This window comes from Oncorhynchus mykiss, chromosome 25, assembly GCF_057628025.1.
Source record: "Oncorhynchus mykiss isolate SJ-2025 chromosome 25, ASM5762802v1, whole genome shotgun sequence".
NCBI lineage: Eukaryota > Metazoa > Chordata > Actinopteri > Salmoniformes > Salmonidae > Oncorhynchus > Oncorhynchus mykiss.
Genome location: NC_143046.1, coordinates 5,127,114 through 5,139,810, shown reverse-complemented (window position 1 = coordinate 5,139,810; position 12,697 = coordinate 5,127,114). Strand labels below are relative to the sequence as shown.

At 42.2% G+C, this 12,697-nt stretch overlaps 1 pseudogene; it reads right to left on the bottom strand.

Annotated features, from left to right (window-relative positions):
* Positions 1-7,840: 7,840 nt before the first annotated feature.
* On the bottom strand, positions 7,841-11,097 carry LOC149971519 (uncharacterized; annotated as a pseudogene).
* Between the last annotated feature and the right edge of the window lie 1,600 nt (positions 11,098-12,697).

Sequence of the window (12,697 nt, the reverse complement as noted above, 5' to 3'; positions counted from 1 at the left end):
ATACATTACTAACACATGTGAAATACATTACTAACGCATGTGAAATACATTGCTAATGCATGTGGAATACATTACTAACACATGTGAAATACATTGCAAACACATTTGAAATACATCATTAACGCATGTGAAATACATTACTAACACATGTGAAATACATTACTAACGCATGTGAAATACATTACTAACACATGTGAAATACATTGCTAACGCATGTGAAATACATTATTAACACATGTGGAATACATTACTAACACATGTGAAATACATTACTAACGCATGTGAAATACATTGCTAACGCATGTGAAATACATTACTAACACATGTGAAATACATTACTAACACATGTGAAATACATTACTAACGCATGTGAATTACATTACTAACACATGTGAAATGCATTACTAACACATGTGAAATACATTACTAACGCATGTGAAATACATTGCTAACGCATGTGAAATACATTACTAACACATGTGAAATACATTACTAACACATGTGAAATACATTACTAACGCATGTGAAATACATTACTAACACATGTGAAATACATTACTAACGCATGTGAAATACATTGCAAACGCATGTGAAATACATTACTAACACATGTGAAATACATTAGTTGATGTGTTGTTTAGATGTATAACATTTATTAATCTGTCATTGATATTAAAATTTTGACAGTTACAGTCCAAATTTGACCCAGCAATGATCCAATAATGTCCCATTATGCCAGCTATTAATAAAATACATGAGCAAATACATCCTCACTACAGAAATAGAATAGTAGCAGGGTAGTAACATGACACAAATGCTTGTCAATTGTGTTTAAAATACAGTACAAGTCAAAGGGGTTTTTCTTTATTTTGACTATTTTCTACATTGTAGAATAATAGTGACGACATCAAAACTACGAAGACATCAAAACTTTTGACTGGCACTGTATGTATGAGTCACGTATTTCAAGTGCACATCTTGAACCGAAAGACGTCCTTCACCGTGAATAAAATGCCATCACACATTGTACGGCATTGGTATTTTCTGAAGAGTTCCCCTCCCCCCCCCCCCCCCCCCCCCCCCGATACACCTGATGCATCACACAATACTGTCAGAGGCCACATTCAGCACAGCACTATTCACAAAGTGTTGACCCCCTTCCGATCTGGATCCGTGCTTTGGCGTCAGTATATAGCTGCAGTATGATGGCTCTGCTTCTCCATTGTCATCTTTGTATTTCCTAGCATGGCCGTCTAGTGACTACCTCTGACATCGGAAAGGGGGTTCTATGATACTGCCATGCTGCTTTAGTCCTGCCGGGTTTGACTCAGGCCAGATACCATGGTGTCCTTTGTGTTCTGTCCTTGGTCATTTGGGACATCATCGTCCTCCTTGACACTAAACGGATAGTAGAAGTTATGCATGACATCTACCTTTCTAATTCAGCTTGGTTCCACTCTGGCACATTAGAACAGAGGTGGCTTCCCCAAATGGTACCTTATTCCCATAGGTCTCTCTCTCTCTCGCTCTCTCACTCTGTCGCCCTCTCATATATATATATATACATATATAGAGAGAGAGAGAAAAGCCTAGCTTTTCTCCATGGGCGATATAATGCTATGTCAGTCAGTGTGAAAAGGGTTTTTGTTTTCTATTAGCAATAACAACAAAATGGCATAAGCATTCTTGGTTTGTTCTGGAGTCATTAAATTCTAAAATACAATACTACCTTTGCACCGGCTGTGTGTGTGTGTGTGTTTGTGTGTTTGTTTGTGTTTGTGTTTGTCAGGGCTAGGGCCTGGTGTTAATCCACCATGTGTAAATAGAGGCCACAGGGAACTAATAGAGCTGATTTCACACCTCCACGAGGGACATGGAGCTGGGCAGTACACACACACACACACATACACACACTGTACAGTACAGTGCAGTGCATCCATTCCTGCTATAGCGGTATGTTTGCACTATAGCCATTACCACTAATAGAAGAATAAAGGAGAATGGTGATTATTAAGAAATGATTCAGCTGGTATAACGAATCAGACCACATGATGAGTATTAAGAAATGATTCAGGTGGCATAACGAATCAGACCGCATGATGAGTATTAAGAAATGATTCAGGTGGCATAACGAATCAGACCACATGATGAGTATTAAGAAATGATTCAGGTGGCATAACGAATCAGACCGCATGATGAGTATTAAGAAATGAGTCAGGTGGCATAACGAATCAGACCACATGATGAGTATTAAGAAATTATTCAGGTGGCATAACGAATCAGACCACATGATGAGTATTACGAAATGATTCAGGTGGCATAACGAATCAGACCACATGATGAGTATTAAGAAATGATTCAGGTGGCATAACGAATCAGACCGCATGATGAGTATTAAGAAATGATTCAGGTGGCATAACGAATCAGACCACATGATGAGTATTAAGAAATTATTCAGGTGGCATAACGAATCAGACCACATGATGAGTATTAAGAAATGATTCAGGTGGCATAACGAATCAGACCGCATGATGAGTATTAAGAAATGAGTCAGGTGGCATAACGAATCAGACCACATGATGAGTATTAAGAAATGATTCAGGTGGCATAACGAATCAGACCACATGATGAGTGTTAATGTGCTTCATTTTAAGAAACTATTTGGCCACTTTAGTTGTGCAACGAACCTCATCAAAACATATACTGTAGGCCTATGGGCTGGGCTACATGAGATGTGCGAGACACAAAGAAACGCATGCGCTGTTTCTTGCCTTACTGCACTCAATCTGGGCATCATTCACAAGTGATAATATATCATTCACAAGTGATAGGCTAATATTGTCAGGGAATGGGGGGGATACATGTCATCTATGCACTTAAATAGTGAATGGAGGACGCTTTTCCTGTGGTCCATTATCACGCCAACCAAGTAGGCTATACTCCTCTTCTAAAGGTAAGCAATGCGCTTAATATTAGGAAAGTTAATAAATAAATATAGTAGGCCTAGCCTATAGAAAGCTGATGGGATCCTCCTCTTTTTAATAGAGGCCATCACTCTGTTTTCTCACGATTTGCATAGCCTATAGAAATATTGCGCAACATGAGCTCATGGACTCTCATGAAGTGTTGGATTAGACTTTCCATTACATTTTGCATTGATCTCACAGTGATTAGAGAGACAATAGAGTGCTGAGTAGCAGGCAGTCAGCCAGTTTGGTAGGCTACTAATGACCAGCAGCAGCATCAGAACTTGGAGAAGCCTAATTGCCGTGACTAAGCGGTTACATGGAGTTTGACTGCCTTCATGACTCGCGACCGCCGGTGTGGCGGCAAAATGGTCACCGTAACAGCCCTACCTGGAACCAAAAAGAGTTCTACCTGGAACCAAAAAGAGTTCTACCTGGAAGCAAAAAGAGTTCTACCTGGAACCAAAAAGAGTTCCACCTGGAACCAAAAAGAGTTCTACCTAGAACCAAAAAGAGTTCTACCTGGAACCAAAAAGAGTTCCACCTGGAACCAAAAAGAGTTCTGCGTATTACCTAAAAGGGTTCTGCGGTTCTGGATAAGAGCATCTGCTAAATGACTAAAATGTAAATGTACAAAGGGATCGCATATGACGAAGAACCCTTTTCGGTGCTAGATATCACCTTTTTTTCTATGAGTGTAGTTCTGTGTACGCCAGTGACATACTGGAATACAGAAGATACACTATTCAATGCATCCCAAATGGCACCCTATTCCCTATATAGCGCACTACTATGGGTCCTGGTCAAAGGTAGGGCACTATATATAGGGAACAGGAGGCCATTTGAGATGCCTCTACACTCTAAACACAACAGTACTATTGAACTGTATTTTGACTAAACAGCCATTTGAGTAATGCAATGCAAAGCTCCCTCCTTTGACAACATACATAACAAGGCGTTTTTCTCAGAGTTTTATATCTGTCAAGGGAGGTGCTGCACTGCTGGACCTGCAAAGCTCTTTATTATTACTATACAGCAGTGGAAGCCTCCCGAATGGTGCTCTATTCCCTATACAGCCCTATGGGCTGAAGAAAAAAAGGAAAGGAAATAGGTTGCCATTTGGGACAGATTTGTACTCTTTCAAGCCTGCACTGAAGAATACATTCAGTAGACAGGTAACTGCCCAAACAATAGAATGAAGCAATTAACATCCAATCATTCTGTATAAAAATTCCTGGATAGGCCATTATTTTGCCTGGAGTGGCTATGCCCCTATTCTATGTCGAGGTGCATTGAAGCTGTTCTGGATGGTGGAGGCCCAAAGCCCTATTGAGATACTTTATGTTGATTGATGACTTTATTTTGTTATTTAAGTGGGTAGGCTATTGTAAACGAAAGAAAAGTCCCTTTTTCAGGACCCTGTCTTTCAAAGATAATTCGTAAAAATCCAAATAACTTCACAGATCTTCATTGTAAAGGGTTGAGACACTGTTTCCCATGCTTGTTCAACGAATCATAAACAATTAATGAACATGCACCTGTGGAACGGTCGTTAAGACACTAACAGCTTACAGACGGTAGGCAATTAAGGTCACAGTTATGAAAACTTAGTGCACTAAAGAGGTCTTTCTACTGACTATGAAAAACACAGAAAGAAACACGCCCAGGGTCCCTGCTCATCTGCGTGAACGTGCCTTAGGCATGCTGCAAGGAGGCATGAGGACTGCAGATGTGGCCAGGGCAATAAATGTCAATGTCCATACTGTGAGATGCCTAAGACAGCGCTACAGGGAGACAGGACGAACAAGCTGATCGTCCTCGCAGTGGCAGACCACGTGTAACAACACCTGCACAGGATCGGTACATCTGAACATCCCACCTGTGGGACAGGTACAGGATGGCAACAACAACTGCCTGAGTTACACCAGGAACGCACAATCCATCCATCAGTGCTCAGACTGTCCACAATAGGCTGAGAGAGGCTGGACTGAGGGCTTGTAGGCCTGTTGTAAGGCAGGTCCTCACCAGACATCGCCTGCAACAACGTTGCCTATGAGCTCAAACCCACCGTCGCTGGACCAGGCAGGACTGACAAAAAAGGGCTCTTCACTGACGAGTCGTGGTTTTATCTCACCTGGGGTGATGGTCGGATTCGCATTTATCATCGAAAGAATGAGTGTTACACCGAGGCCTGTACTCTGGAGCGGGACCGATTTGGAGGTGGAGGGTCCGTCATGGTCTGGGGCGGTGTGTCACAGCATCATCGGTCTGAGCTCGTTGTCATTGCAGGCAATCTCAACGCTGTGCGTTACAGGGAAGACATCCTGCTCCCTCATGTGGTACCCTTCCTGCAGGCTCATCCTGACATGACCCTCCAGCATGACAATGCCACCAGCCATGCTGCTTGTTCTGTGCTTGATTTACTGCAAGACAGGAATGTCAGTGTTCTGCCATGGCCAGCGAAGAGCCCGGATCTCAATCCCACTGAGCACGTCTGGGACCTGTTGGATCGGAGGGTGAGGGCTAGGGCCATTCCCCCCAGAAATTTCTGGGTACCTTGGTGGAAGAGTGGGCTAACATCTCACAGAAAGAACTGGCAAATCTGGTGCAGTCCATGAGGAGGAGATGCACTGCAGTACTTAATGCAGCTGGTGGCCACACCAGATACTGATTGTTACTTTTGATTTTGACCCCCCCTTTGTTCAGAGACACATTATTCCATTTCTGTTAGTCACGTGTCTGTGGAACTTGTTCAGTTTATGTCTCAGTTGTTGAATATTGTTATGTTCATACAAATATTTACACATGTTAAGTTTGATGAAAGTAAACGCAGTTGACAGTGAGGGGACGTTTCTCTTTTTTGCTGATTTTACATGTGAATCCTAATCTTTCCTCGTATAAGAGATTTATTCTTTCAATCATTCCAGGATGTGTTATACAGAAATAGACAGAGTGTAGAAAACATGACATAGACTGGCCAGGTGAATCCAGTTGAAAGCTATGATAACTTTATTGACATCACCTGTTAAATCCACTTCAATCAGTGTAGATCGAAGGGGAAGAGACAGGTTAAAGAACGAATTTTAAGCCTTGAGACATCGATTGTGTACACGTCCTATTCAGAGGGCAAATGGGCAAGACAAAATATTTAAGTTCCTTTGAACAAGGTAGGTGCAAGGCACACCGGTTTGAGTGGGTGAAGAACTGCAACGCTGCTGGGTTTTTCACGCTCAGCAGTTTCCCATGTGTCCACCACCCAAAGGACATCCAGCCAATTTGACACAACTGTGGGAAGCATTGGAGTCAACATGGGCCAGCATCCCAGTGGAACGCTTTCGACACCTTGTAGAGTCTGCTAAGTGGCATATATATTATATGATGTTTCCCTGTGCAGTTAGTTTTGTTTATAAGAGAGAGGCTACCATCTGGCAATTTGCTTGACTTATTTATTTAGCTTCCGTAACATTTTTACTCATAACATAGGACTTGTTTCTTTGTTTTTTTTTATCAAATAACTGCAATAAAACAAAATGTTTATTTGTGTTGAAATTTCTCTTTGTTTTCCTGGAAAAGAGGATTTAATAATGGAATAACTGTATTCTGACTCATAAATCCTAAATTGAATCTGGGATCTCACAGAGGGCGATGCCTTTCTCTTGTTGTCACCTCAGATGTATTGAATTGGATTGAATTGCAGATTTATTATTTGTACTTAGGATTCTATTACACTGTGACTATTATTATTTTAACCCTGCTGGTCATCTATGAACGTTTGACCGTCTTGGCCATGTACTGTTGTAATCTCAACCTCTCTAGGTTCCTGCCTTTCTATGAAGTTTTTCCTCGCCACCGTGCTTCTACATCTGCATTGCTTGGTATTTTATTGGTATTTTATTAAATATGCAGCATTTACCGTGAATGCAGTCTCCGCTAACACAGGAACATTGCCTTTTAAGTTTCAATCACGCGATAATGCTGAACTTCTGCGATTACAGATTGAATAGAAATCTGAAAGGGTAATACACCAAGGCAGGTTTTTATTTCATACAGGATCTCTCAAAGTGCTTCCCTATGGCACACAAGTTACAAAGGGACAGTAAAAGTGCAACTTACATGCTCTGTATAAAAGTATGATCAAGTACTCGGGCTGGATGGTGAGTACAGCACTCAACTAGTTATTATATAATGTATCAGGGCTGGATGGTGAGCACAGGACTCAACTAGTTATTATATAATGTATCAGGGCTGGATGGTGAGCACAGTACTCAACTAGTTATTATATAATGTATCAGGGCTGGATGGTGAGTAGTCCAGAGGTGGGATCAAGTCATTGTTTTACAAGTCACAAGTCAGTCTCAAGTCTTAGCACTCAAGTCCCAAGTCAATTCTCAAGTCAAGATCGACAAGTCCTAAGTCAAGTCCCAAATCAAGATCGACAAGTCCCAAGTCAAGATTGACAAGTCGCAAGTCAAGTCTCAAGTCAAGTCTCAAGTCTCCTAAACTTTGAGTTTTGAGTCCTAAATAAGTCATAATGTGCGCTTCACCAAATGTAATACCATTTCATATTTTTAACAAGAGTAATAGTTAGTATATTACATTTACACAAATCATGAACGCTTAAAAAAAAAAATATATATATTTATTACTTTCCAAATACTTTATATTTCCATGGAAATACATGGGTAGCCATGAGAAAGACACACCAATATGACAACAAAAGCAAAATATTGTAGTTCTGTCTCTCTCCCCCTCTCCCCCTCCCTCCCCCCTCCCCCCTCCCTACCTACCTACCTACCTACCTAAAACAATGTTGCCATAATGTTACAATCATTTATTAAAATGTACATCAAAGCTACTGAACTTCAAGTAGGCCTACAATGTGAACACTGGCCTAAATATCTGGGAAAAAAATACAGATCCCATAGATAGGAGATAAAACCTGAACATGGAGACTGTGTGTGTGTGTAATGCATAAACAGTTTCATTTTTTTAAATCTTATCTCAGGGCCCTATGATGCATTGCATTTGCAAAAGACCAAATTCGATAAAAGTCTGTCAGTCATTTGTCTGACGCCACCTGAAGACACGCTCCACTGGAGGCACTGCCAAGACCCTGATGGCCACTCGGGACAGTGAAGGAAGATGCTTCCTGTTCATTGCCCAGAACAAGAGGGCATTCTGTCCTTCGCATATGTCAAGGTAGTGACTTAACTGTAGTGTTGGAGAGGTCCCAACAGCTTTCTTCTGCCTCTTACAGTATGCCGCAAACAGCCCTTCTTCATGTCCAAGACTATGGTCCTCTCGCTCTTTCTCATCAACAAGAGGCACAGCTTGCTCAGTCTCTGCAGCATCTTGCGGAATCAGTTCTGGCAAAACATGTAAAAGCATAGCAGAAACAAAATGGCCGGTATTAGCGTATTGGTGACGTACTGGGTTAACCTGAACAAGTATTATTGTTGCAGTCAATTGGATTAAATTATGAGAAAAGGTCACGTTAAACTCAATAATATTTCCCTTTCACTCTTTGTGCCACCTCCTCCCTGACCTCCTCCTTGACCTCCTCCCTGACCTCCTCCCTGACCTCCTCCCTGACCTCCTCCCTGACCTCCTCCCTGACCTCCTTGACTAGCACATGGTGCTTCACCCACAGAGAAAAAGCCGGATCCAAGCCAGCTGCTTTGAGGTAGACTGGATCTGAAAATGGGGCAGTGATTCCATCTTATGTCCTGGCCATTTTCACATTGATGAAGATTCCAATAAATATTCTGTTCAGGGATGCCTGGAGACTTCTGACCAGGCCGCTCAGGAAATGGACTTGAGGCTTCCGCTGCTCCAGGTGGTGATTCAGGGACAGGACCGAGGGAACAACAGAACTGATTGTGACTATCTTCTCCCCCTGTATCATATCTGTTGCTTCTCCAAATGGCTTCAGGATGTCCACCAACTCCTTCATCTTATTCCACTCCTGTACTGTGAACAACAACGTCTTGTGCCCAGCCTTTTCTATAACATGACAGAGCTTTAGATGGTCACATTGAACAACTGCCTTGACTTGTCTCAGTGTTTAGTTCCATCTTGTGTTGACAGCAGCAGGGATGCCTCTTTCCCCAAATTCAGCCTCTAACACCTCTTTGAATGTTGTGTTGACAGCAGCAGGGATGCCTCTTTCCCCAAATTCAGCCTCTAACACCTCTTTGAATGTTGTGTTGACAGCAGCAGGGATGCCTCTTTCCCTGAATTCAGCCTCTAACACCTCTTTGAATGTTGTGTTGACTGCAGCAGGGATGCTTCTTTCCCCAAATTCAGCCTCTAACACCTCTTTGAATGTTGTGTTGACAGCAGCAGGGATGCCTCTTTCCCCAAATTCAGCCTCTAACACCTCTTTGAATGTTGTGTTGACAGCAGCAGGGATGCCTCTTTCCCCAAATTCAGCCTCTAACACCTCTTTGAATGTTGTGTTGACAGCAGCAGGGATGCCTCTTTCCCCAAATTCAGCCTCTAACACCTCTTTGAATGTTGTGTTGACTGCAGCGGTGAGCTGATTTCTGATAACTTTGAAACAGGAGTCATCCCTTTTGTTTCTTTCAAGCCATCTCCCACCACCAGCTGGAGATTGTGGGCAAAACACTGAAAGCGCTGTAGGCTTGTACACAATCGCCCAACCTTAACACACACACACACTCTCTCTCTCTCTGTGTGTGTGGTTACAGTAGGCTGAAGTATGTCAATGGTTTAAGGAACAGCAATAACATCAGGCAGGATTTAGACTACCAACTGCTTAGCCAGTTGTAGCTCAATCTTGGGTGCAATGATCACGTTCCCGCACTGACTGACTGTGTTGAGGCTCAGTGATTTATGGTTACGTTAGCCTACATGCTACACTAGCAAAGTTATGAATGATATACTGTAGATGTCGGCTATATTAGCCACGACTTACCATTCTTTGTGCAGCTTCAAATGTCGAACAAAGTTGGAAATTGTTGCGCCTCCATCTGTAATTTTCTTCCTGCATGTTTTGCAAGTTGCAAATCCATTTTTGTTGGTTACAGCGTAGTTTTTATATCTGAAAATTAATTGGCTGCTGTCCGATTCAAACTGTAATCCGTTAAATGAAGAGTTGATGTGCTGCACACTTTTTTTATAGCATCATTTTTTATATTTGGGCTCGGGGAGGGTTGGGGAGGGTTGGGGAGGCTCGGGGAGGGTTGGGGAGGCTCGGGGAGGCTCGGGGAAGGTTGGGGAGGGTATCAAGTCTGGTCGAGTCAAAAGGCTCAAGTCCAAGTTAAGTCACGAGTCATTGGTGTTAAAGTAAAAGTTGAGTTGCAAGTCTTTTTTGATTTTGTCAAGTCGAGTCTCAAGTCATGTGACTCGCGTCCACACCTCTGGTGAGTACAGCTCTCAACTAGTTATTATATGATGCTTTAGGCTGCATATGAAATGACACCCTATTCCCTATTCAATGCACTAATTTTGACCAGGGCACTGGGAAGACCCTTATGAGCTCTAGTCAAGCGTAGTGCACTAAATAGGGAATAGGGTGCCATTTGGAGCGCAGCCTTAATATCCTGTACAGACATCAGACCTGCTATTTTATTGGCTGAACATAAGTTTCAGTAGACACAGCAGCCAGATCTGTATTCTGGTGTATGAAAGAAATCAATCTCTTTAGAAACATATTTTAATGAGTTTGATGATCAATGAAATTCAAAAAGCTTCCAATTGATTGAACAGCCATGATGACAGGACAGCACAGAACACAGCATCTCCAGGAGAGGAGCTGATTAGCCGATAAACATGGGATGAAAGAAACCCACTCCGAACCCGATGCCAAGACTCACTTATTAATATAATGTATGTTGTGCTTAATTAGCATACGGAAGTATGTTTGATCCAGGGATGAATAGCATGATAAGAACAGCTAGAGATGTAAGAACCACGTGTCTTTAAGTCTGACATCTGTGTGTTGTTTATAATTGGCCAGCACCATTATTTTGGTTGGAGAATATTGTCATAGGATTTCTGCCAAAACCATCAAATGAAAACCATGATGTGTGTCCAAAACCAGGAGCTGCTGAAGCCTAGTTAATGTTTTCGTTTTTAACTGGGAAACTTTCCCTTTTACTTGAGTCATTTTCTTTCGAGGCATCTTTACTTTTACTCAAGTATTATATTTGTCCTGCCCCCCCTCTTGTCCATGTAGGGGGATATCTTCATAATGTATTATGCCAAAACCAGACGCTGCTATAGGTACAGTAGTTAGTAATGATACATAACAGGATATATGAACAGTCAGAGATGTAAGAACAATCTGCATCACCTTGTAGTTCCCATTAGCAACCACTCATTTCTACATTGGAAAATATCATTATATACAGTGCCTTGCAAAATTATTCACCCCCCCTTGGTGTTTTGCTATGAAGCCCATGAATAAGATCTGGTGCAACCAATTACCTTCAGAAGTCACATAATTAGTTAAATAAAGCCCACCTGTGTGCAATCTAAGTGTCACATGATCTCGGTATGTATACACCTGTTCTGAAAAGCCCCACAGTCTGCAACACCACTAAGCAAGGGGCACCACCAAGCAAGCGACACCATGAAGACCAAGGAGCTCTCCAAACAGGTCAGGGACAAAGTTGTGGTGAAGTTCAGATCAGGGTTTGGTTACAAAAAAATATCCAAAACTTTGAACATCCCACTGAGCACCATTAAATCAATTAAATCAAAGAATATGGCACCACAACAAACCTGCCAAGAGAGGGCCGCCCACCAAAACTCACAGACCAGCAAAAGAAATAAGCAAACACGTTTAGTGATCGCCAAAAGGCATGTGGGAGACTCCCCAAACATGTGGAAGAAGGTACTCTGGTGAGATGAGACTAAAATTTAGCTTTTTGGTCATTAAGGAAAACGCTATGTCTGGGGCAAACCCAACACCTCTCATCACCCTGAGAACACCATCCCACAGTGAATCATGGTAGTGGCAGCATCATACTGTGGGGGTGTTTTTCATCAGCAGGAACTGGGAAACGGGTCAGAATTGAAGGAATGATGGATGGTGTTAAATACAGGGAAATTCTTGAGGGAAACCTGTTTCAGTCTTCCAGAGATTTGAGACTGGGACGGAGGTTCAACTTCCAGCAGGACAACGACCCTAAGGGTACTGCTAAAGCAAAACTCGTGGTTTAAGGGGAAACATTTAAATGTCTTGGAATGGCCTAGTCAAAGCCCAGACCTCAATCCAATTGAGAATCTGTGGTATGACTTAAAGATTGCTGTACACCAGCGGAACCCATCCAACTTGAGGGAGCTGGAGCAGTTTTGCCTTGAAGAATGGGCAAAAATCCCAGTGGCTAGATGTGCCAAGCTTCTAGAGACATAGCCCAAGAGACTTGCAGCTGTAATTGCTGCAAAAGGTGCCTCTACAAAGTATTGACTTTGAGGGGTGAATAGTAATGCACGCTCAAGTTTTCTGTTTTTTTTGTCTTAAGTCTTGTCTGTATTACAATGAAAAATATTTTGCATCTTCAAAGTGGAAGGCATGTTGTGTAAGTCAAATGATACAAACCCCCCCAAAAATCTATTTTAATTCCAGGTTGCAAGGCAACAAAATATGAAAGATGCCAAAGGGGTGAATACTTTGGCAAGCCACTGTATCATGCCAAAATCATCAGCTTCTGTATCCTAGCTAGAGAGTCGAAGAATAGCCAGATACAGTGCCTTGCGAAAGT